This window comes from Silurus meridionalis, chromosome 20 (genome assembly GCF_014805685.1).
Source record: "Silurus meridionalis isolate SWU-2019-XX chromosome 20, ASM1480568v1, whole genome shotgun sequence".
Classification (NCBI taxonomy): Eukaryota; Metazoa; Chordata; class Actinopteri; order Siluriformes; family Siluridae; genus Silurus; species Silurus meridionalis.
Window position 1 is genome coordinate 7,319,448 of NC_060903.1, and position 24,791 is coordinate 7,344,238.

The following is a 24,791-nucleotide window of genomic DNA, read 5'->3' on the forward strand; positions in this document are numbered from 1 at the left end:
AACAACCTCCTTCCCTCAGTTAGAGCATTGAAGATGGGTCAAGGCTGGGTCTTCCAACATGACAATGACCAAGCACACAGCCAGGATAACCAAGGAGTGGCTCTGTAAGAAGCATATCAAGTTTCAGTTGCATATCAGTTTTCAGACCTAAACCCAATAGAGAATCTTTGGAGGGAGCTCAAACTCTGTGTTTCTCAGCGACAGGCCAGAAACTTGACTGATCTAGAGAAGATCTGTGTGGAGGAGTGGGCCAAAATCCCTCCTGCAGTGTGTGCAAGCCTGGTGAAAAACTACAGGAAACGTTTGACCTCTGTAATTGCAAACAAAGGCTACTGTACCAAATATTAACATTGACTTTCTCAGGTGTTCAAATACTTATTTGCAGCTGTATCATACAAATAAATAGTTAAAAAACATACATTGTGATTTCTGGATTTTTTTTTTAGATTATGTCTCTCACAGTGGACATGCACCTACGATGACAATTTCAGACCCCTCCATGATTTCTAAGTGGGAGAACTTGCAAAATAGCAGGGTGTTCAAATACTTATTTTCCTCACTAAATATATATATTTGTATTTATCGTTTTTAATGAGCATTTTTTAGTATTTTCTTTTATTTTTAAAATATAAAAAATCTATTCTAAACATGCTTTTTCTTGTCTTTCTGATATAATCACTCAGATTTTTGTACACTTTACATACACCGAGAATGATGTGTCTGTTCACAGAAGGCTTTACAAATCTCAGTTTATTTAAATCTGAAAACAAACAAATACTTCACAGAATATTAGAATTCATTTTAAAATAATAGATACAATGAGAATGGTGTAGTAATTCTCCTGCAGTGAGCTTTAAACAGCACACATTTTAAAAGTGTGAGATCTGGAGGGTTGATGTCTGATTTCTGAAAAGACATACAGAGCAGTGACACCTTCACAACTGTAGATAAATTGTACTTTAATGAGTGGAAACAAAGATTTCCATTTTTAGTAGACCAATTTCAACAGGAATATGGATTGAGTTAAGATAAGGTACAGTCGAACCCACTTATCTCGACCTCGGTTAACTCGCCAACCTTATTAAGTCGACGTTTTTGAAGTGGACCTGCAAAATTTCCTCTTTGTCTTAGCATTTTCTCATCGGTTATGTAGATTCTTTTATGTCGCCAAACCCTAATATCTCGAGCACAAGGGGGGCAAATTTGCCACTTAACGTCGGTTATCTCGATCTGCATGACCAATCACCGGCTTTTGAATATCAATGCCACTTCACCATCTCACTACCGTATTTTCGCGTATATAAGACGCTTCTTATGGAAAGTTTCACGTACCCCTCACCCAGGGTGCGTCTTATATTATATAGAGATCAGTCTGGAATGATGTGAAGAAGGAAACAATCTCAAACTGCTGGATGCACTGCGTCATTCAGGATATGAGTTTCAGGCACAGTGCCGTGCAGCCGCAGAAGAACTCGCGGAAGTGGCGGAGAAATCAAGCCTTACAGAAGCTATGTTGGAAGAGGAGGCACAGGAGTGTAGGATACTTTTTAGAGCTGTCAGAGTGAAATGACTCGCAAATTTTATTTTGACGCTGGTTAGCTTTGTAAAAACTAACTACACCCCGCACGTTTTTTGTGATTTTGTGAGCGATTTTGTGTTTGCAATGTTGGAGAATATAATAGGTTTGTATCAAGAATCGACGGTGGTTTGTATTGTATACTGGTAAATCTCTGCTGTTAGTTGGTGCACATGGTGCCTTTTGTTGTTAGCAAACATGTATGTACATTTTTATAGCATGCTTTCATCAAACAAATCGGGGCAAAGCTGTTGTGTAAAAAAACCTCCAAAACACGAGCATGTACGCCATATTGGTTTTCGTTTATCTCGATCATCAGTTATCTCAACGTTTTTTGGCAAACCCCTAGGCCTGCGACATAACCGGGTTCAACTGTATATAAATAACAAACCTAGAAGAAAGAGAAGTACACTATGTCGTTGTTATCCTGGTCTCCATTGCTGGGTAATTCACTTATTGTGATGTCATTGCTGTTAAATGCTACTGATGATGCCTTATTTTGGTCTCTTATATGCAGTATCCTCTGAATGATGGATGAACTCTTTGCATTTGTCTTGAAACACCTTGAGGAGCTATAATGCCCTTTGTAGAAGTTCCATGTAACAAGGGCCACTAATATCATAGCTAGAATTATGACCGGGGCCACAAGAGTGTCCTCCATTTCCACTATCGCCAGCTGGTCATGAGGTTTCACAAAGTCTCCCAGCCTCACCTCATACGTAGTAGTTTGGATGACATAGTCTTGACCATTGGAGTACTCTTCAGCGATGCAGGCATAGTCACCACTGTCAGTGTCCAAGGCATAGAAGATGAGCAAGTTGTTATGTTGGATGTGGTACTTTTGGTCATTTTCAATTGGTTGATCATTTACACGCCACTGCACTCGGGCCAGGTTTGATTCCAGCTGGCATTCCAGACTGACCATTTGACCCGAGTAGAATATAATGATCTTGGTGTTCTCTGTAACACAAAAAAGGACAACTTTATTGAGTCATCTTCATGTTTCTATTTTTTACTATTGTTTTAATGACAAAGTCACAATAGGCTTAAACCGTACTAGCTTTCCTAGTGGATATAAAAATCCATCTATTAACATACCGACTGCAGGACAACGTGTAGCATCTTTCAGACCCTGAACCACCTCCCTATAGGAGAAAAGAAAATCAAGAACATAACAGAAAATCCCACTTCAGACATAGACTCTAGTACAGTCATTACAATATTTAACACCACAGCTCTAAATAAACACTTGATTCTGGATTGATTCTTTATTCAGAAGGTTTCTAACTGATTCATTTTCTATAAGAGCAACTGACAGTAATGCTAGTGTCTGTTGTGTATTAATGTGGACAATATGTTAAAGTTAAAATCAGTCAGTAAAAAAAATACTGTTCATATTTAATAATAAAAGAAGCATCTTGTAACTGATGTGGTGAGGCATGTTAATTTAACAATTATGGAAGCAGTAGCATGACAGTCAGAGGTAAATCTTCTTTAATTTTTTAACCTGCCTGTTAATAACAGCTTAACAATACTACTGAAATGTATTTACTACATAACTGGATAAATCATTAATGACTTTATTTTAAAAAATGTCATCATTGATTAATTGCAGTGGTATACAGTACAGTACAGAGTTTCGTAGGACAAAATTCCTGTTACCATTTCACACCAGTTCATTGTTTTTACAGTATATCACCACATCATGTCTTATTCCCCACAACACTACATTACATTATGTGTATAATGTATGCTCAGTACCTGTGTTTATCAGAATGAATGTTGCTTATAGCAATGCAGCTTTTAGAGACAAGGTCCCAGCCACAGTAGGGGTCTCTGGCCAGCACACAGTCAGTACAGGAAGTGTACTTGCTACATGCATCTGTGCCACAGCCTCCTCTGAACCAGCATACAGCAGACCCTGAGAAAATATATGCACTAGTTGAAGCAAGAACAGAATCAAAATTAATCTCAAGCTCATGTACGAAGAATAACATCAGTAATAAAGTGAATCAGAGGAGCACTGGAATAAAACAGAATAATAATGTCATAAATGAATGATATGCAGTTATTTTACATTATAGTAATGTGATTAATGACACAAACGTGCATGTTGAAAATCATAAACTAACAGAATTAAAAAGCAAACCATTCATAAAATTGCACTGCATTAAATAACCTATAGCTATTTATTCAACATAATTAATCACTTAATCAGTTTGATGTTCATGAGGAAAATATTGAACAATACAAAGTCTATTGGAGTCTTACACTTAAGACAATAGATGCACAGGGCACGGCTGCCTCTGACTGGTTTTTCACTAATATTATGAAAGTTCTCTTAATAGACAAATTTTGTATAGATTTTGCTACAGTTTTCTCTTCATGACAAGCAGCTAATACAGAGGAGATGCAAATTAATGAGGTACATGGACATGTGTGTAAAAAAAAGCAGTTCCACATATTCCATAGCATAGTGTTATGGCCTAGCTTATAACTTCCTAATAAGATCTTTAGCTTCAGCTTAGAGCTTAGCTAAGCCAAAGAAATTGCAAACTGGATTGAAAAAATTCCAAAACTACTTCTTCTTTTTTTGGCTGCTACCCTTAGTGGTCGCTTCAGCGGACCATTCGTCTTCATTTATCATACCACCACATCTGCCACTTTCAAACCAACCACCTGTATGTCTTCCCTCACCACATGCATACTGTAAACCTCCTCCGGGTCCTTCCTCTTTTTCTCCTGCCTGATAGCTTCATCCTCAGCATTCTTCTACTGATATACCCCATGTCCCTCCTCTGCACATGACCAAACCACCTCAATCTAGCCCCTCTCTGTGCGATCCTTCTAATAAACCCATTTATAATCCTGTCCATCCTCATCAATCCAGCTCCACCTCATGTCTATTTGTCAATGCCACTGTCACTAAACCATAAAACATCGCAGGTCTCACTACAGTCCTATAAACTTTCACTTACACTCTTGCAGATATCTATCTTTTCTATCACAAATCACTTCTGCCACTCTACAGAAGTAGCCAAAGATGTTTGTAACAAGATTGATATAAATTGAGCAAAGAAGGAAGCTCACATTTCTCTCTCTCTCTCTCTCTCTCTCTCTCTCTCTCTCTCTCTATCTATCTATCAATCTATATCTATGATTTATAAATATATCTATATCTATAAAAAAAAAAAAAAAATATATATATATATATATATATATATATATATATATATATATATATATATATAGAGAGAGAGAGAGAGAGAGAGAGATATATATATATATATATATATATATATATATACAGGAGTGCAGAATTATTAGGCAAATGAGTATTTTGACCACATCATCCTCGTTATGCATGTTGTCTTACTCCAAGCTGTATAGGCTGGAAAGCCTACTACCAATTAAGCATATTAGGTGATGTGCATCTCTGTAATGAGAAGGGTGTGGTCTAATGACATCAACACCCTATATCAGGTGTGCATAATTATTAGGCAACTTCCTTTCCTTTGGCAAAATGGGTCAAAAGAAGGACTTGACAGGCTCAGAAAAGTCAAAAATAGTGAGATATATTGCAGAGGATGCAGCAGTCTTAAAATAGCCAAGCTTCTGAAGCGTGATCATCGAACAATCAAGCGTTTCATTCAAAATAGTCGACAGGGTCGCAAGAAGCGTGTGGAAAAACCAAGGCGCAAAATAACTGCCCGTGAACTGAGAAAAGTCAAGCGTGCAGCTGCCAAGATGCCACTTGCCACCAGTTTGGCCATATTTCAGAGCTGCAACATCACTGGGTGCCCAAAAGCACAAGGTGTGCAATACTCAGAGACATGGCCAAGGTAAGAAAGGCAGAAAGTCGACCACCACTGAACAAGACACACAAGCTGAAACGTCAAGACTGGGCCAAGAAATATCTCAAGACTGATTTTCTAAGGTTTTATGGACTGATGAAATGAGAGTGAGTCTTGATGGGCCAGATGGATGGGCCCGTGGCTGGATTGGTAAAGGGCAGAGAGCTCCAGTCCGACTCAGATGCCAGCAAGGTGGAGGTGGAGTACTGGTTTGGGCTGGTATCATCAAAGATGAGCTTGTGGGGCCTTTTCGGGTTGAGGATGAGTCAAGCTGAACTCCCAGTCCTACTGCCAGTTTCTGGAAGACACCTTCTTCAAGCAGTGGTACAGGAAGAAGTCTGCATCCTTCAAGAAAAACATGATTTTCATGCAGGACAATGCTCCATCACACACGTCCAAGTACTCCACAGCGTGGCTGGCAAGAAAGGGTATAAAGAAGAAAATCTAATGATATGGCCTCCTTGTTCACCTGATCTGAACCCCATTGAGAACCTGTGGTCCATCATCAAATGTGCGATTTACAAGGAGGAAAACAGTACACCTCTCTGAACAGTGTCTGGGAGGCTGTGGTTGCTGCTGCATGCAATGTTGATGGTGAACAGATCAAAACACTGACAGAATCCATGGATGGCAGGCTTTTGAGTGTCCTTGCAAAGAAAGGTGGCTATATTGGTCACTGATTTGTTTTGTTTGGTTTTGAATGTCAGAAATGTATATTTGTGAATGTTGAGATGTTATATTGGTTTCACTGGTAAAAATAAATAATTGAAATGGGTATGAATTTGTTTTTTGTTAAGTTGCCTAATAATTATGCACAGTAATAGTCACCTGCACACACAGATATCCCCCTAAAATAGCTAAAACTAAAAACTACTTCCAAAAATATTCAGCTTTGATATTAATGAGTTTTTTGTGTTCATTGAGAACATGGTTGTTGTTCAAATTAAATCCTCAAATAAAATTAATCCTCAAAAATACAACTTGCCTAATAATTCTGCACTCCCTGTATATATGCTCCCTACTCTCTATAAATTATATTTCTTTGCTCAATACAACTGTCAACTTCTACAATGTTCCTCTTTCCTGCCATTATCAACATAAAAACAGGATGTAACATGACAACGAACCACTTTAACCAACATCCTGGCAGTAAAACAAATGTTACTCAACCATTCTCAGGTTGACCAACAATCAGTTCCTGGAAAAGTGAAAAACAACTTATCACACATTTGCTGTAGCTTCAGGAAGGAGAACGTCAAATGTAAGAGTTTTTTTTACCATGGTGGTGGAGAGGTGCAGTATCTTCACTGGCTCATTATGGTTAAAGAGCTGCACCTCCTCTATTATGACCATCTCCCCATCATAGTTGACTGCTTTCAGCACTGAACCGCTTGCTGTTACAAAAACACATTTGATTTGTGGAAGTTTTGCTTAGACTATTGTAGCCCATGCAATTTATAAATCTTGATAAATGATGTAAACACCAGATGAAATTATTACCTGTGCCAATAAAAATGACCTGATAGCTGATCCCATCCAAAGCAGTAGTGTTGGCCACTACTATACTTGTAAACGCAGCTCCTTTTTTTCAAAGTAGGGGCTGCTCAGAAGCTGGCTTCACTGCCTGATCCATTAGATAATAGTTTTTGATAAACATAAGGGTTTTATCAGGCAGATCAGAGGACTTGGAAAACCCTTTCTGCCTTGCATCGTTGTTAATACACTAGACAAAAAATAAAAAGTGAGAGGGAGGAGAGAGAGAGAGAGAGAGAGAGAGAGAGAGAGAGAGAGGCGATAGAGAGAGCTAAGAGGATCTGCATAGTAAACTTAGCATAGTCGTATACAAAATAGTAAACATATTTTGTATGAAGAAAGGCAGTACAAAAATTTTCTCAGGAAATATTTGGACATGAACTATAAGAATTCAAATGCCATATTCCATGCAAATTCCTATGTAAATTATTACTAAGGAAATATCACAACATCATGAATGTAGCAACTCTAGTAACTGAGACTATTGGCCAAGCTGCACTGTTACAGAAAATTTATCAACACCTTCTCAGCAGTTAAAATATCATTCAGCTGTAGTAGATAACAAGATGTAGTTAAAGTGCTTTTTATTACCGTAGTAGTTAACATGTGAAAATTATCATTGATTATTGTTGTACTCACAGCTCCGGGACGGGGATCAGGCACCTCTCCGTTGTACGTCACATATTGTGAAAAGTCATCATTAATGAACAAAGTTTTAAATTTGCCTTCAGAGAACAATTTCTGGATGTCATGTATCCTGTAGGTGCACACTGCAGAGTACTGCAACATGTCCCTGTGTGTCAAATCAAGCCAGTGTATTATGATTGGAGTTGAATAAAACAATATTCTCAAATAAATCATAAAAAATAAACCATGTATCAGCTAAATTTACCTGCATGGTGCAAACAAATTCAAGATATTCTAAATATTAAAATAATTTATTATATACTAGTACTAGTACATTATACAAAGATGACAATCTGGGGGACCAACACAATATTAGGCAGGTGGTCATGAAGTTATTCCTGGTTGGTGTATGTCATTTAGTAGACACCATTACATGTATTGTATTTTAGAATTTATAATTGAGCAGTTAAGGGGTTAAGGGTCTTGCTCAAGGTCCCAGCAGTCGGGACTTTGCAGTTCTCGAATTTGAAATTATGACCTTCTGACAAGTAGTCCAAAGAAATCCTGTTGGCATGTGTGAACTGAACCGTACTCACGTCTGAGGAGTAAAGACTCCGTAGAACACACAGGTAGTCCAGTTGCCTGGGCAGAAGAGGAATACATCTTTTATAATTAAAGGCACTTTGCTGTGAGGGACAGGACAGTCCAGTTGAGCCTTTAGGAATGATGTCCACCTGTTTTGCAATGTCTGCAGTCCTCCCACATCCCCCTAGAGATTGAAAAATATAGCAACATTACTGCAAAATTCCATGTTAGCAAATATAACAGTCAAAATGTATTCAGTATTTCACATTTAAACAAATATAAATAGAAAAGTATTGTTCTAGGGCAGAATAATTTTTCAAATGTTAATGATTTCATTCTCAAAAGAAGCAGATGTATCTGCCAGTTAGTAAAATATAAATTAAAAACTTATCTAAATTCAATACAACACAACACATTATCTTAACCTGTTTTATAATGGTCTCAAAATAAAAATATTACTTTGAATAGTTATAGAAGTAGGAATGATTTTAAATATTGGTTAATTCATTTAAATAAAGTGTTAGAAAAGCTGTTGTATGACAGGAAACAATAATCATTTGCGTGAAAAGCCCAGTAATATTGAACAAAAAACATCCTGTTGGAGAAATGGCTACCTTACAGACACGGGCAACCCTTGACACATCCAACTTAACATAGGAGTCATACTCCACAGCTGTTTCACTAAAGAAGAGGTAAATCTCATCATCATCCCCCTCTGGATTTTCCATTCCTTTAGTCACATGCTTTATGCCAATAAATGTGGGATCTGAAATCACAGAAATAATCAGTGATAATAAACTTTGTAGAAGAATCTCAAGGTCAGACAAATGGCAGAATTTACACTATCAAAGACATCTTTACATTGAACAATTTTACTGTGTTTGTGTGTGTGTGTGTGTGTGTGTGTGTGTGTGTGTGTGTGTTTGTCTGTGTCTGTGTGTGTATATATATTCTTACCATTGAGCCAGGAATAGGGATCAGTTCGTACATTAACAGAATGTCGCGTCATAGCCATGTCTGTGCCCAGAAAATTTAAGGATGTAGCAGAGTACAGCTCATTATCTAAAACAGAATTGCAATATTACTAAAATATTACTATATTATTTTGTTAATTAAAACAATCAAAAGAATAAGATTAGATATTATCACAAAAAAGTGCACGGATATTCATAATAAATATACAAACTTAATTTCAAAAATGTTGAGACACTGTGTAAAATTTATATAAGAAGAGAAAGCAATGATTTGCAAATATCAGATATTAATGCAGTAGGGGAATCAATTATTTGATCCCCTGCTTATTTTGTACATTTACTCCTTTACGAAGAAATGAACAGTCTAGAATTTTTATGGTAGGTTTATTTAAACAGAAAGAGAAAGAATATTTTAAAAAATCCAGAAATAAAATAAAAATGTATATTATGAATAGATTAATTTGTATTTGATTGAGTAAAATAAGTATTTGATCCCCTTTCAATCAGCAAGACTCACAAACCCAAATTAGTTCTGTCCCTTTAAGAAAGAACTCCTGATATCAACTCACTATGTGTATAAAAGACAGAATCAACCACTTCAATTCAAACCTCTCCACCACCATGGGAAAGACCAAAGCCCTGTCAAAGGAAGTCAGGGACAGGATTGTAAACCTACACAAGGCTGGAATGGGCTACAAGACCTTCACAAGAAGCTTAGTGAGAAAGAGACCACTGTTGGCACGGTAATTCAAAAATAGAAGAAACACAAAATAAGTCGATCGCCCTCGCTCTGGAACTCCATGCATAAGCTCACCTCATAGGTTCAGGGTGATTCTGCGAAAGGTAAGGGACCAGCCCAGAATTGCAAAGGAGGAGCTTGTTAATGAACTCAAGGAAGCTGGGACCACAGTCACCAAGAAAACTATTGTTCCCTTTCAGGAACTCGAGCTGCGTTGAAACGATTTGGGAACGGGCCTATCACGTCATCTTATGAGTCCTCTGGTCTCCCCGCTCCCTTCGGGGTTAGAGCAAGAAGCTGCGGGTTGGTCCGCCCCACTGACCTTTGTGCGGTTCTATAGCCTGGACCGCAGTGCCACTCCTAGCCCCTCGGTCCTCCTCTAGCTGTGTTCAAATACACACGGGGCAGAGACTGGTCAGTCTGGCGTGATTGGACACTCATTTCCAAAGCGTTTCGACGCAGCTTGAGTTCCTGAAAGGGAACGCCTCTAGGTTACGTATGTAACCCTAGTTCCCTGAGGGAATGAGACGCTGCGTCATATGCGCTTTATACTCCTGGTTGTGACGTCACCTCATCAGTGACGGCCAGCGTCCCATTTTTGACTGATTACACACGTTATTCAGAGCATGAACACTCAGGCTCGTTCCCAAAGCGTTTTGACGCAGTGTCTCGTTCCCTCAGGGAACTAGGGTTACATATGTAACCTAGAGACGGTAACACACCAAGGTCTTAAGAATGCACATGAACAGCTCCATCTGACATTTGCCAATGAACACCTGAATGATTCAGAGAAGGCTTGGGAGAATGTTAAAAAAATTATGCTCTTTGGCATCAACTCGACTCACTGTTTGGAAGCATAGACATGCAGAATATGACCTCAAGAACACCATCCAGTCAAACATGGAGGCGGAAATATTCTGCTTTGGGGCTGTTTTTCTGCTAACAGTACAGGTCTTTCCCATGGTGGTGAAGAGGTTTGAATGGAAGAGGTGGATTCTTTGACTGGTGTCTTTTATACACATAATGAGTTGATATCAGGAGTACTTTCTTAAAGGGAGAGGACTAATTTGGGTCTATGGGAGATAGAATTCTTGCTAATTTGGTACGGGATGAAATACTTATTTAATTTGATCAAATACAAATTATTTGCAACAGGTCTAAAAAAGTAAAAAAAAAAGGGACAGGGCTATGTTTACCACAGTGTAGCATCACATCTTCTGTCCATATACATATGCATATACAAATGTTTTTTTAAAATGAAGAAAGTACAGGCAGGCCAGTTCAGCACCAGGACTTTACTGTTAAGTCATGCTGTTGTAATAAATTAGCATTGTCTTAATCAAATATATAAAGCCTTTCCCAAAAAATACCTTTTATGTATGGAAGTATTGTGGAGACCATGAATATGCTGTTAATGGAGCCTTTTCAAATGTGCAAGCTGAACATTCCACAGGCAATAATCCACTCCCATACCATCAGAAATGTGACTTTTTGAACTGAACGCTGATCTTTAGTCTGGATGACTATGGTCCGGAGTTCATGGTTTCCATAGTTTCCAAAAAATCTGACCACAGAATTTTTTTTTAACTTTACCTCAGTACATTTTATATTGGCTTTGGCCCAGTGAATGGCAGCATTTCTGGATTATGTTCACGCATGCCTTCTTCTTTGCATGATAAGAGATTTAAGCTGTATTTGTGGATAACATGGCAAACTGTGTTTACAGACAATGATTTCTGGAGGTGTTAATGAGCCTATGTAGTGATGTACAATACAGAATCAAGACTGTTTTCCATCCAATATTATTTTACCCTGTGTCCCTTGAGCACAAATTACTCCAGATTCTTCTTTAAATTTTTTGATGATATGATGTACTGTAAATTGTGAGATTTTATGACAGTTTTATGACAGTTTTGCAATTTCATCTTGAGGAACATTATTTTGAAATTGTTCCACAGTTTATAGACACAGCCTTTCACTGATTGGTGAAGCTCTGCTCATCTTTACTTCTGAGAGACTCTGCCTATTTTTACAATTTATACAATTAAACTAATTAGTTTCTCCATCTGTTTAATTTTAATATTACTTAAATTTTCCAGATTTTATTGTACTGTCCCTAACGTCTTTGAGATGTGTTGCAGCCATCAAATTCAAAATTACCTTTTTCCTTAAACATTTTTTTAAACATATGGTATGTTTCTGTTTTAAAATATAAATTTAGATTTGCAAAATATTAGATTCTCTTTTTGTTTACCTTTTTGTTAAAATGGGGCATGTAGTTTAATGTTGTAATGTAAGCAGTTACACCCAAGATAAATGGGGCACCTACCAATAAATTTAGAGGCATATCTCTGGAAGGGATCATATGGACACCTTCCCTTCCCATAATGTGTTTTAGTATCCAGATTGAGCTTGCTTCCTGTATAAGACTGGAAAGACAAAACACGAGACAGGCTATAAAAAACATAATTACATAATGTGGCCAAATGCAGCAAAACAGTCACAAAGCTTGTAACACAAAGCTGCTGTCTACAATAATATCATAATACTTTTGCTCACCATATTTGTACAGGCTGGAATGAAAGCATTGGTTCCGCACACATACACCATTCCGTCTGTCCACTTATGAAGGATCCGGATGTAGTTCCAACACTCAGTCTGAAAAAAGAAATTACATATTAAGTTTGGTGAATTATAATAATCTAGACTTTCAGAAAACAAAAACTTTCTATTTCAGATCAGTTCTGAGAACAACACAAGGCAGAAGAATAATGTGTAATAACTTAAAGGGCTGAAGTAGGACTCAGCAAAGATGAGTTGCAGATCAGGGCTTCATGTGATTTATGGTCTTTATGTGTTCCTAATTTGTTTGACACAGAGTACTTGCTAGTAGAGACTCTCCAGATAGCATTTCATATTTATTGCACAAAGTGTACGACTGTAACCAGGTTAGAAAGAAATGTGGCCTTAAGGTTGTAGATAACTTGTAGTTATTAGACTAAATGTTGGATTTGTTATGCACATTTGACGGTTTCCATATATTTATACACTGACCAGGCATAACTTTATGACCACCGATCAGGCAAAACAATGCCAATGCCACCTGCCTAATATTGTGTTGGTCCCCTTTTGCTGCCAAAACAGTCCTGACCTGTCAAGCATTAACAGCATTAACTTCTTCAGCAACTCTCTGAAGGATATGTGTAGGAGAGTTGGTACTTTAAATGTTGGCACTATGACTGGTAAAGGGAGAGAGGTAGCTGATATAATGAAGAGAAGAAAGGTAGACATGTTGTGTGTTCAGGAGACCAAGTGGAAAGGGAGTAAGGCTAGGAACATTGGAGGTAGGTTTAAACTCTCTCTCGCTCTCTATCTCGGTTGAGTTACACTTGCTCCTGAGGCTCCAGTGACCACAGTTCCTGCCCCTCTTCCCTCCGTGGATCTTCCCACTTCGTCCAGGCCTGCCTCTGGATAGTGTTCTCTTCGACTGGAGGCCACTCTGTGCAGCCTGGGACGGTTTCTCATCAATGCCTTGAGTGGTTCCATGAAATTCCGAAATAAGAACGGGCGCTTTGACGATGGATTGGACTGTAGTTAATGTCAACAGTCTCCTACACTGACTCAGAAATACAGTTCGCTTCTGATCATCATCACTGTACCCTTCAACATTTTATATCTGCTACAAATGGACATTCGGTGCAACCCAGATGAGGATGGGTTCCCTCTTGAGTCTGGTTCCTCTCAAGGTTTCTTACTTATGCCGTCTCGGGGAGTTTTTCCTTGCCACAGTCGCCACCGGCTTGCTCATCAGGGACAAACTTACTTATAAAGAACAAATTCACTTTTAATCACCACATTATCTGTGTATAGCTGCTTTGAGACAATGTTCATTGTTAAAAGCACTATACAAATAAAAATGAATTGAATTGAATTGAATTAAAGGGTGGAGATGGAAATGTGTGGACTAGTGAGGAGAGTGTGTTGAGAAGATGGAGGGAGTATTTTAAAAAGCTAATGAACGAGGAAAATGAGAGAGAGAGAGAGAAGGTTGGATGGTGTAGAGATGGTGAAGCAGGAAGTAGATAGGATTAGTAAGGAGGAAATGAGAGCAGCTTTTAAGAGGGTAAAGAGTGGAAAGTCGGTAGGACCAGATGGCACACCGGTAGAAGCATGGAGATGTTTAGGAGAGATGGCAGTGAAGTTTTTAACCTGATTGTTTAACAAGATTCTGGAAGGTGAGAGGATGCCTGAGGAATGGAGAAGGAGTGTGCTGGTACCGGTTTTTAAGAATGAGGGAGATGTGGAGACCCGCAGTAACTACAGGGGAATTAAGTCACACCATGAATTTATGGGAAAGAGTAGTGGAAGCCACGCTGAGAGAAGAGGTGACCATCTGTGAGCAACAGTATGGTTTTATGCCAAAGAAGAGCACCACAGATGCCTTATTTGCTTTGAGAATGTTGATGGAGAAGTATAGAAAAGGTCAGAAGGAGTTACATTGTGTGTTGGTGGATTTAGAGAAAGTGTACGACAGGGTGCCGAGAGAGGAGTTGTGGTATTGATTGAGGAAGTCAGGTGTGTCAGAGAAGTATGTGAGGGTGGTGCAGGACATGTATGAGGACAGTGTGACAGCAGTGAAGTGTGCAGTAGGAACAACAGACTGGTTGAAGGTGAAGGTCGGACTGCATCAAGGATCATCTCTGAGCCCTTGCCTGTTTGCAGTGGTGATGGACAGGTTGACAGATGAGGTCAGACAGGAGTCTCCGTGGACCATGATGATTGCGGATGATATTGTGATTTGTGGTGAGAGTAGGGAGCAAGTTGAGAAGAGCCTGGAGAGGTGGAGGTATGCGCTGGAGAGAAAGGGATTGAACGTAAGTAGGAGTAAGACAGAGTACATGTGTGTGAATGAGAGGGAGGGCGGTGGATTAATGTGGTTGCAGGGAGAAGAGGTGGAGAAGGTGGAGGAGTTCAGGTACCTGGGGTCAACAGTGCAAATTTATGGAGAATGTGTTAGATTTTTTTAACAAAAAAATTGCAAAACAATATTGCATTATATTTTATATAGATTTTTTTATGCATGGTTGTCAACTTGCCATCTACAATTTATTTATATTTTGTTTACAGAAAGATCAAAGGATAAATCTCAAATGCAATCCTCAACAAGCACCTACTATAAGCTTTAAAATGTCTAAATTGATGATAGTTAAACTCAATATGTGACTTTTGCATTTTTTAACACTTTTATACATAAAAACCCTGAATTAGGGTTTTATATAGTTATAAAACCTTAATTAAAACACATATATATATACTATACAGTACATACTATATATACAGTGAGGAAAATAATTATTTGAACACCCTGCTATTTTGTCATTTATATAATGACATCATGGAGCTGCTGGATATTAGACACTTGAGAAGTACACACTTTTGAGATACAGTGAGGAAAATAATTATTTGAACACCCTGCTATTTTGCAAGTTCTCCCACTTAGAAATCATGGAGGGGTCTGAAATTGTCATCGTATCTGCATGTTCACTGTGAGAGACATAATAAAAAAAAAAAAATCCAGAAATCACAATGTATGATTTTTTAACTATTTATTTGTATGATACAGCTGCAAATAAGTATTTGAACACCTGAGAAAGTCAATGTTAATATTTGGTACAGTAGCCTTTGTTTGCAATTACAGAGGTCAAACGTTTCCTGTAGTTTTTCACCAGGTTTGCACACACTGCGGAGGGATTTTAGCCCACTCCTCCACACAGATCTTCTCTAGATCAGTCAGGTTTCTGGCCTGTCGCTGAGAAACACGGAGTTTGAGCTCCTTCCAAAAATTCTCTATTGGGTTTAGGTCAGGAGACTGGCTAGGCCTTGATATGCTTCTTACAGAGCCACTCCTTGGTTATCCTGGCTGTGTGCTTCGGGTCATTGTCATGTTGGAAGACCCAGCCTCGACCCATCTTCAATGCTCTAACTGAGGGAAGGAGGTTGTTCCCCAAAATCTTGCAATACATGGCCCTGGTCATCCTCTCCTTAATACAGTGCAGTCACCCTGTCCCATGTGCAGAAAAACACCCCCAAAGCATGATGCTACCACCCCTATGCTTTACAGTAGGGATGGTGTTCTTGGGATGGTACTCATCATTCTTCTTCCTCCAAACACATTTAGTGGAATTATGACCCAAAAGTTCTATTTTGGTCTCATCTGACCACATGACTTTCTCCCATGACTCCTCTGGATCATCCAAATGGTCATTGGCAAACTTAAGACGTGCCTGGACATGTGCTGGTTTAAGCAGGAGAATCTTCCGTGCCATGCGTGATTTCAAACCATGACGTCTTAGTGTATTACCAACAGTAACCTTGGAAATGGTGGTCCCAGCTCTTTTCAGGTCATTGACCAGCTCCTCCCGTGTAGTTCTGGGCTGATTTCTCACCTTCCTTAGGATCATTGAGACCCCACGAGGTGAGATCTTGCATGGAGCCCCAGTCCGAGGGAGATTTACAGTCATGTTTAGCTTCTTCCATTTTCTAATGATTGCTCCAACAGTGGACCTTTTTTCACCAAGCTGCTTGGCAATTTCCCCGTAGCCCTTTCCAGCCTTGTGGAGGTGTACAACTTTGTCTCTAGTGTTTTTGGACAGCTCTTTGGTCTTGGCCATGTTAGTAGTTGGATTCTGACTGATTGTATGGGGTGGACAGGTGTCTTTATGCAGCTAACGACCTCAAACAGGTGCATCTAATTTAGAATAATAAATGTAGTGGAGGTGGACATTTTAAAGGCAGACTAACAGGTCTTTGAGGGTCAAAATTCTAGCTGATAGACAGGTGTTCAAATACTTATTTGCAGCTGTATCATACAAATAAATAGTTTAAAAATCATATATTGTGATTTCTGGATTTTTTTTTAGATTATGTCTCTCACAGTGGACATGCACCTACGATGACAATTTCAGACCCCTCCATGATTTGTAAGTGGGAGAACTTGCAAAATAGCAGGGTGTTCAAATACTTATTTTCCTCACTGTATCTCAAAAGTGTGTACTTCTCAAGTGTCTAATATCCAGCAGCTCCATGATGTCATTATATATATAAAATACAGTATATATAAAATACAGTCTGTTTCAAATATAAAGTAGTAAACGTCGCTTCAAGACATTTATTTGTGGATCATATAGAAGGCTTCAGACATGAGTTGGAAGACCTTTTGGGATGCAGGTGCTATTAGGAGATTTAAAAACTATTAATAAACAGTTCAAAATAAATGTTTCCTGAGCATTTTGAATAAATAAAAAAATAATTTTCCTAACCATATCCTTCTTGTGGGTAATGTTGACGAGGGCAAAGATGATCTCTCGAGCCCCGAGGATGAGCACACCCATGTCTTACACGAGGAGCATGGTGGAGTAGTTCCTCACTCCTTCCTCCTGAAAAATGTATCCTCCATTTCCTAGCAACAGCAGAAAAGGGTTTAAGTCCCTTGTGTAGTGAAGTAGCTAATTGGAGAGTGCTACTTGTAACAAAGAACAGAAGAGTACTGAGAATTAAAGAAGAGTAGAAGTAGAGCGAAATGAATGCTTGTAAATAACATTCAGTTATCTTTGTGGTTTTAGGGTAAATTCATTTATATAATTTAATTGCCATAATTCTATATTTTCATAACATTATTCATGTGTTTATTTTATTTTAAAATGTTATTTCGATTATTTTATGTAATTATAGGTGTCCTATAAAGACACGAGGAGATCGCTAGCAGACTGGGACTGGGAACAATGCGGTCAAAGAGTTAAAAACTAAAATATAGATATTTAAAGGCACATTAAAAGTACAGTTTAGAACATTTGTTTATTGATTAATTTTCTTTAGATTTTCATGTAAATCGTTGAAAAGGGGCACAAGGTCAGTCGCTCGGCCAATTTTTCAGTGCAGGGCTTTTGGTTCGGTACAATGCAATTCTTTTTAAGTGTGGAACATAGTTAATAGTTCAGTGCATTTTCCTCTATTATTATTAACTTGAAAACATACACAACAATGCCAGGGTTATAAAAAAAATAATACACCAGAGTTAGTGAAGTATCACTGTGTCTACTCACTCCGAAAAAAAAGATTTGTTTTGCGCATGTATGAAAACGCTAATGAATCTATAGTGCCAGGAACTGGCTAGCAGCTAACTCTAGCGCTAAGAATTCATTAGTGTTTTATGTCCACCTTCAAGAATTCCTCTTAAAAGGAGAAAATCCTGACAATTCCGCATATTGAGGTAGCAAGTGACTGATGGAATGAAGTAGAGCAGTAAAGTAGATCATATCTTTAGAAAGTATTTTATGTAAAACACACATATACATCTGTAATACCCAAATGGGGTCTAACAAATGTAAACAATTTAACTTAATTTAAATTTTATTTAATCAATTTAATTTGTGGCACTTTAATTGATTACTCAATTTTGTAATAATAAAAAGTGTATTGCAAAAAAAAAAAAGAAAATAATATTTTATGTTATTTAAATTAGCAGGCATTTAATTTAGAATTGTTTTTTAAATGTAAACTGTACAAATGTTGATGATCACAAATGTTAATAATATAAACTGTGTTAATAAAAAATGACAAGCGATTTTATGTTTAGCATAATCTTCCCCCAACTGTACCAGAACTGTACCGAACCATGAATTTTGTGTACTGTTACATCCCTAATATATATGGCTTAAAAACACGTTAGCGCAAATTCATTTTAATGCCACTAATTTAATTAATACGTGATTAATGCAGTGTGTATTTCTGTTTAGCAGTTTTTTCTATAATATAGAAATAAATATAGAAAAGGCAAAATTACAACCTTCAATGAAACACACATTTATGCACGCCGTTCTTTCTTCATTCAGACATTAAAAAAAAAACTAATCAGCAAAAAAGAATTTTCAATCACTAAACATTTGTTTTACTGACGTGTCAACTCTCAAATCAAGCAGCAAAAAAAACACCATGATGCACACATTCGGCAATTAAAACTGTCTGTGTGGCAACATCGGAAAAGTTCTGTTTGGTGTCCCGATGGTTTTTGTAATTTAAAACACCATAGTTACTTTAAAACATTTACAAGTATATTTTGTCTTCATGCTCTATATTGAATATGGTTTCACTAATAATAAACATGCATGTGCATAAAGCATATTTATCCATGCCCATGTTGATTAGAACATTTTTATCCTGAAAATAATTAATTTAAGGTACATTAAGTACAGATAAAAATGTGTGATTAAGTTGAGATTTATTCATGAGTTAGCTCATGATAATCATGTGAATAATCACTATCAAATATTTAAATTGATTGACAGCCCTTAGCTAGCTAGCTAGCTAGATAGATAGATAGAGAGATAGATAGATAGATAGATAGATAGATAGATAGATAGATAGATAGATAGATAGATAGATAGATAGATAGATAGATCACTTACTGCTCAGGGGAACTGTTTTCCGTGGGGTGCTGAATAAAGGTAAATTCTGGGCTGAAGTAAATACAGCTGGACCCCAGAAAGACAGGATGATAAGGAGAAACAGCATGTCCTTAGATCTTTTGCTACAGCACAAGGTCATTTTTCAGCCTCTCAAACAGTCACGCTGTGAAAAATACTGGAATACTTTACCATCTGACTTAAAATTACAATAATTTACTTATATGACAAATAAAATAATAAATGTAAACTAATTGTAATGATTTATTGTGAAATGTGTCAAACAATGCTCTTTTTCCTAACATGAAGCACAAATTCTAACAAATAAATTACCAGATTAGACTGGTAGACTGGGCCAGATTAGAAAATGTGTTTAAATACATATCACAATACACAATTTATTTCTATGTTTCTTATATTTATATTTCAAATTATATTCTCCTGAAATTTATGTTTTTAAGTAATTTAATACACTTTTTAAATTCAAGCCTTGGTATAGAAATAATAAGCCAATTAATCATATTTAATGATTATATTAAATAATATAATCACTGTTATCTGAAAATTAAAGTTATTAATATTTTGACAGGTGCCAAATTATGATGGCTAGACGACTGGGTCAGAGCATCTCCACAACTGCAGTTCTTGTGGGGTGTTCCTGGTCTGCAGTGGTCAGTATCTTTCAAAAGTGGTCCAAGTAAGGAACAGTGAGCAAATCTGGATACATCCGGGTTAAATAACCTGATCCTTTATATCACTCAGGATTCAGGAATCCTTCTCTTCATTTACTTGTCTCACTTGAGTCATTGGCTATATTGCTACTAACAACATATATAAATAAAATTGTAAATTAGACAATTTAGTTGTTCTAAGATGTTGTTAGCAAGTAACTGCAGCAACATGTAGCTGAGTGAGTTGATCAGAAACAGTGGACACAGTGGACTCAGTTTCCCGTGTCCTAGGCGTGTCCTGGCTGGGACTGGGATCCGTTTACTGAGTGATTCATAAGGATTTGAATCCCAAAAGACACCAGAGCAGCAAATTGTTAATAGACAGTCTAGCTGGCCGGCTCTGTACATCTTCCTTGCACAATGATATTAAAGTTGAATCTAAACTAATCTAATCTAATCTAATTAGTTAAGGCAAACTGTATGTAGCATCTGCAAACCACAGCATCACTTCCTTCTTCTTGTGAAGTTGTTTTCACTTCATTTAAATGTAAAAGTCACGCAGATGCATTCAGAAGAAAACGATATATAGTGTTCTTCTTTTGGCTTCCCCCATTAGGGTCACCACAGTGGATCATCCATCTCCATACCCCCCTGTCCTCTACATCTGCCTCTTTCAAACCCACTACCTGCATGTCTTCCCTCACCACATCCATAAACCTCCTTCTTGGCCTTTCTCTGTTCCTCCTTCCAGGCGGCTTCATCTTCAGCATTCTCCTACCGATATAACCCATGTCCCTCCTTTGCACATGTCCAAACCTTCTCAATCTCGCCTCCCCACCATGTCTCCAAAGTGTTGTTGTTTCTAATCCTGTCCATCCTTTTCACTCCCAACGAAAAGCTCAGCATCTTCAGCTCTGCTATCTCCATCTCCATCTCCAGCTCCTGTCTTTTACTCAATGCCACTGTCTCTAAACTATACAACATCACAGGTCTCACCACAGTCCTATAAACTTTTCCCTTTCACTCTTGCAGACACTCTTCTATCACAAATCACTCCTGCCACATTTCTCCATCCACTCCACCCTGCCTGCACTCTTTTCTTCACTTCTCTTACACACTGTCCATTACTTTGCACTGTTGACCCCAGGTAATTGAACTCCTCCACCTTCTCCACCTCTTCTCCCTGCAACAGCACCACTCCACTGCCCTCCCTCTCATTCACACACATGTACTTTGTCTTTCTCCTACTGACTTTCATTCCCCTTCTCTCCAGCACATACCTCTACCTCTCCAGGCTCTTATCAACCTGCTTCTTACTCTCACCACAAATAACAATATCATCCGCAAACATCACTCCTCCATTCATCAGGCATCTTCTCACCTACCAGAGTAAAACTACACTGCCATCTCTCCTAAACCATATAATGTAATAGACAGAATATTCCTAATATATGTTGTGTCGGGAACTTAAGTTCAACCTGTTCACACACTGACACACCACACCTTGTATTTCTCAAGCTGAGAAGTAAGGGAGAACTTGTCCCGTTATATTGAATGAATTGATGAAGTGCAGACATACAGAGTGAAGTTTTCTGTCTCTCTCTTTTTTTTATTATTGAAAGAATACAAGTATAACTCACTATCCACAGTTAAAGAAACAAAAAATAAATAGAAGATATCAGAGGGAAATTCTCTACCGAGTTCATATCTGTCTCGAGTTTAAATGTCACCTAGCAGCCAATCAGAATTAGTTGTTTCTGGGTGAAAAATGTGATCCTGCTGAAAGCTGCCTAGTAAGCATTCGTAAGCACTAGTAAGCAGGCAACATGGATGCGCCCAAACACACAGAGAGGATCTCACAGAGAGATCCAATAAATCGTATACTTAATTATGTTTTACCAAAGCTTCTGTCACTACAGAATTAAGAATTTAATTATATCCACTACAGATTTCACATTAATGTAACGGCCTACTTGTTACTAGTGTCTGCATCATCTTACTTTTGCACACCGTCTAGTTCTTAGTATATATTCAGTATAAATCAGCAGCATAAAACAAAATTAAAATCCTGAATCTGCTACTCAGGCATGATGTTAGCACCTTCTGTCAGCTCAAACAGCGCAGACTGAGAGCTATTTATTTGTGCATAAATCAAATGTTTGACATTTACTACGAATTCCCAAAATGGGCGGGGCTTAAGTGGAGGCAGAATTTTATTTATTTATTTATTTTATTTTTTTAAGTGGAGGCAGAAAGATTTTGAAAAGGTTTTGTTTTTTGGTTTTTAAACCAGTTTCTGATTAGATGGGCATGAATAATAAATATTTAGACATGTAACCAAACCATAAATCATATCAACCTTTAACTTTGCCCGATATGATGCTCTGCAAACGCGAGCATTTTCTAATATTTATTTATTTATTTATTTATTTATTTATTTATTTTTTTTAATGGCAGCGACAGCAGGTATGTGATAAAAATTTCAAATTTGATCCTGTGCTTCATTGATTCTGGCACCCAACAACAAAGCAACATGATATTTGCGTTCCGTGTGTATGCGAGTCTGTGCTGGATTGTTTTGGCTGCCTCCAGTTTTCCTTTTTTTTATTAATTCAAACAAGAATACAGCGAAATGTAAACATAAATATAAATAAGATACAAATTTTACATAACCACAAAATACTAATAAAGATACAAGGGGAAGAAAAAAAAGGGGGAAATGTTTCTTTCCTTTTCTTGGAAACATATACCAAATACACATAATTTTAAAAGTATAGTCGGGACATTATTTTGTAAAGAATTTCTCCCTAAAATGTAACAGAATACTAAGGAGAAATTCTTTACAAAATAATGTGTCCAATTTTCCTTTTGTTTTGCCTTCAGCTGACGTCAGCAATGGGTCTCATAGACAGGAACATATTTTCCTGCCACAGCTTAAATAAAATATGGAACATACAATATATTATATATATGATAATATGGAATATATAAATATAATATATAATTTTTTATCTGTTCTAAATGTACCTTAAATTAACACTTTTCAAGTTTTTTAATATTCTAATCATCATGGGTGTAGACAAATATGACAGCTTTATACAAATGTATGTTTATTATTAGTGAAACCTTGTTCAACTCTCAAGAGCATGAACACAATTTTTTTTTATGTTTTAAAGTAATTATAGTGTTATAAATGATGTAAATCATCAGGACACCAAACGGAACTTTTGCTGTTTCCACACTGACGATTTTAATTCCCGGATGTGTGCATAATGGCGGTTTTTGAAGTTTGATTTGAGACTTGGCGCATCAGTGAAAAAAAAAAAAAAAAATTTTTATATCCGAGTAAAGAAAGGATATTGTGAACAAATGTGTGCGCGTGTTGCGTTAAAGGTTTTAATTTCACCTAAATTATATTTATATATTTATATTTTTAATAAAAATGTTCAAACAGAAATGTGTTAATGTCACTGTTAAAATGGCAGCCCTAATAGACAGCCCTAATATATATATATATATATATATATATATATATATATATATATATATATATATATATATATATATAAAAACTGGAAGCTTCAGGAAAAGGGCCAGGTAAAAACCTTTATCACATATGATACATTTTTTTCAACTCAAATAAGCAACAGGAGCATTATTATATGTAGAAATGCAGAACCTTAAACAGATAAACTCGATTATTTTATTTTAAAACAAGCCAGTCATATAAACTCAAGATTATATGTGTTTTGGAATATGCAGATTATAGATCTTGGCAGTTAATCAAAAAAGTTCAGTTATTGAAAACTTTAGTCTGGACGAATATTCCTGGTCTTTTCAAAAAAGATTCCTAAGAATATGACCAGTAAGATTCCCAGTTCGAATTTTTTCTTTATGCCAAGATGCCCAGGTTGTGGCTTCTAAACGGTGTCCTTGTATTGTGCTGTGAGAGAGGTTCATGGTGTTGCAACAAAAGATTTTCCGACAGTGCCAGAAATTTAGGATGACCATCTCACAGTGTGTTTGCTGCTATGTCTACTGGTTAGCCGATAAAAATGTAATGCAATGATGTATTGATCAACATGACATAGTGCCTAAATGTAAATACCATGGAGGTGAAAAGAGCTTAAATGGATACCAATATGTGTATTCTATATTGCCTCACTCACAGAGAGCTGCTGAAAAAAAAAAGAGCAGAAGAAAGAGGCTGGATACAAGAGACCGGGCCAGTGCATCTGTAGAGAAGTAGGGAGGTGAAGGAGAAGGTGTGGAAAGGACAAAAAAAGGGCATGGAGGGCAACGAGGCCCATTTTATCATAGAGATGCCCCTGACTGGGAAAATGTACATGTGGGCAGACAAGTACCGCCTACAAAAACACGCAATTGCGTGCACTTAACTTTGACAACCCGCCACCCAAAATTGTACAGAAGTTTAACATCTACTACCCAGACCTGATTGACAAGCGCTCCACATGTCAGTACTTCCTGGAGCCGGCCTGGACAACAAGGACTCTGGCATCTTACGTTATCATGCCATGCCACCATATGAGGACATAGCATTTAAGATTGTCAACCGCGAATGAGAATACTCTCTTCGCCACGGCTTCACCAATGGCATGTTCCAGCTGTGGTTCAATTTCAAGAGTTATCATTTCAGGAGATGAGGGGCTGGGGCTTACATTTGAAGACGTGGACAAACAGTTATGTAACCATCAAAGGTATAAATTACCATGTGGATTCCCAGTGCAGGATTTTAAGGCATTCTGTGATG

General features: G+C 37.4%; 1 pseudogene; it reads right to left on the reverse strand.

Annotated features, from left to right (window-relative positions):
- Positions 1-1,828: 1,828 nt before the first annotated feature.
- LOC124403386 lies at positions 1,829-24,539 on the reverse strand (annotated as a pseudogene).
- Between the last annotated feature and the right edge of the window lie 252 nt (positions 24,540-24,791).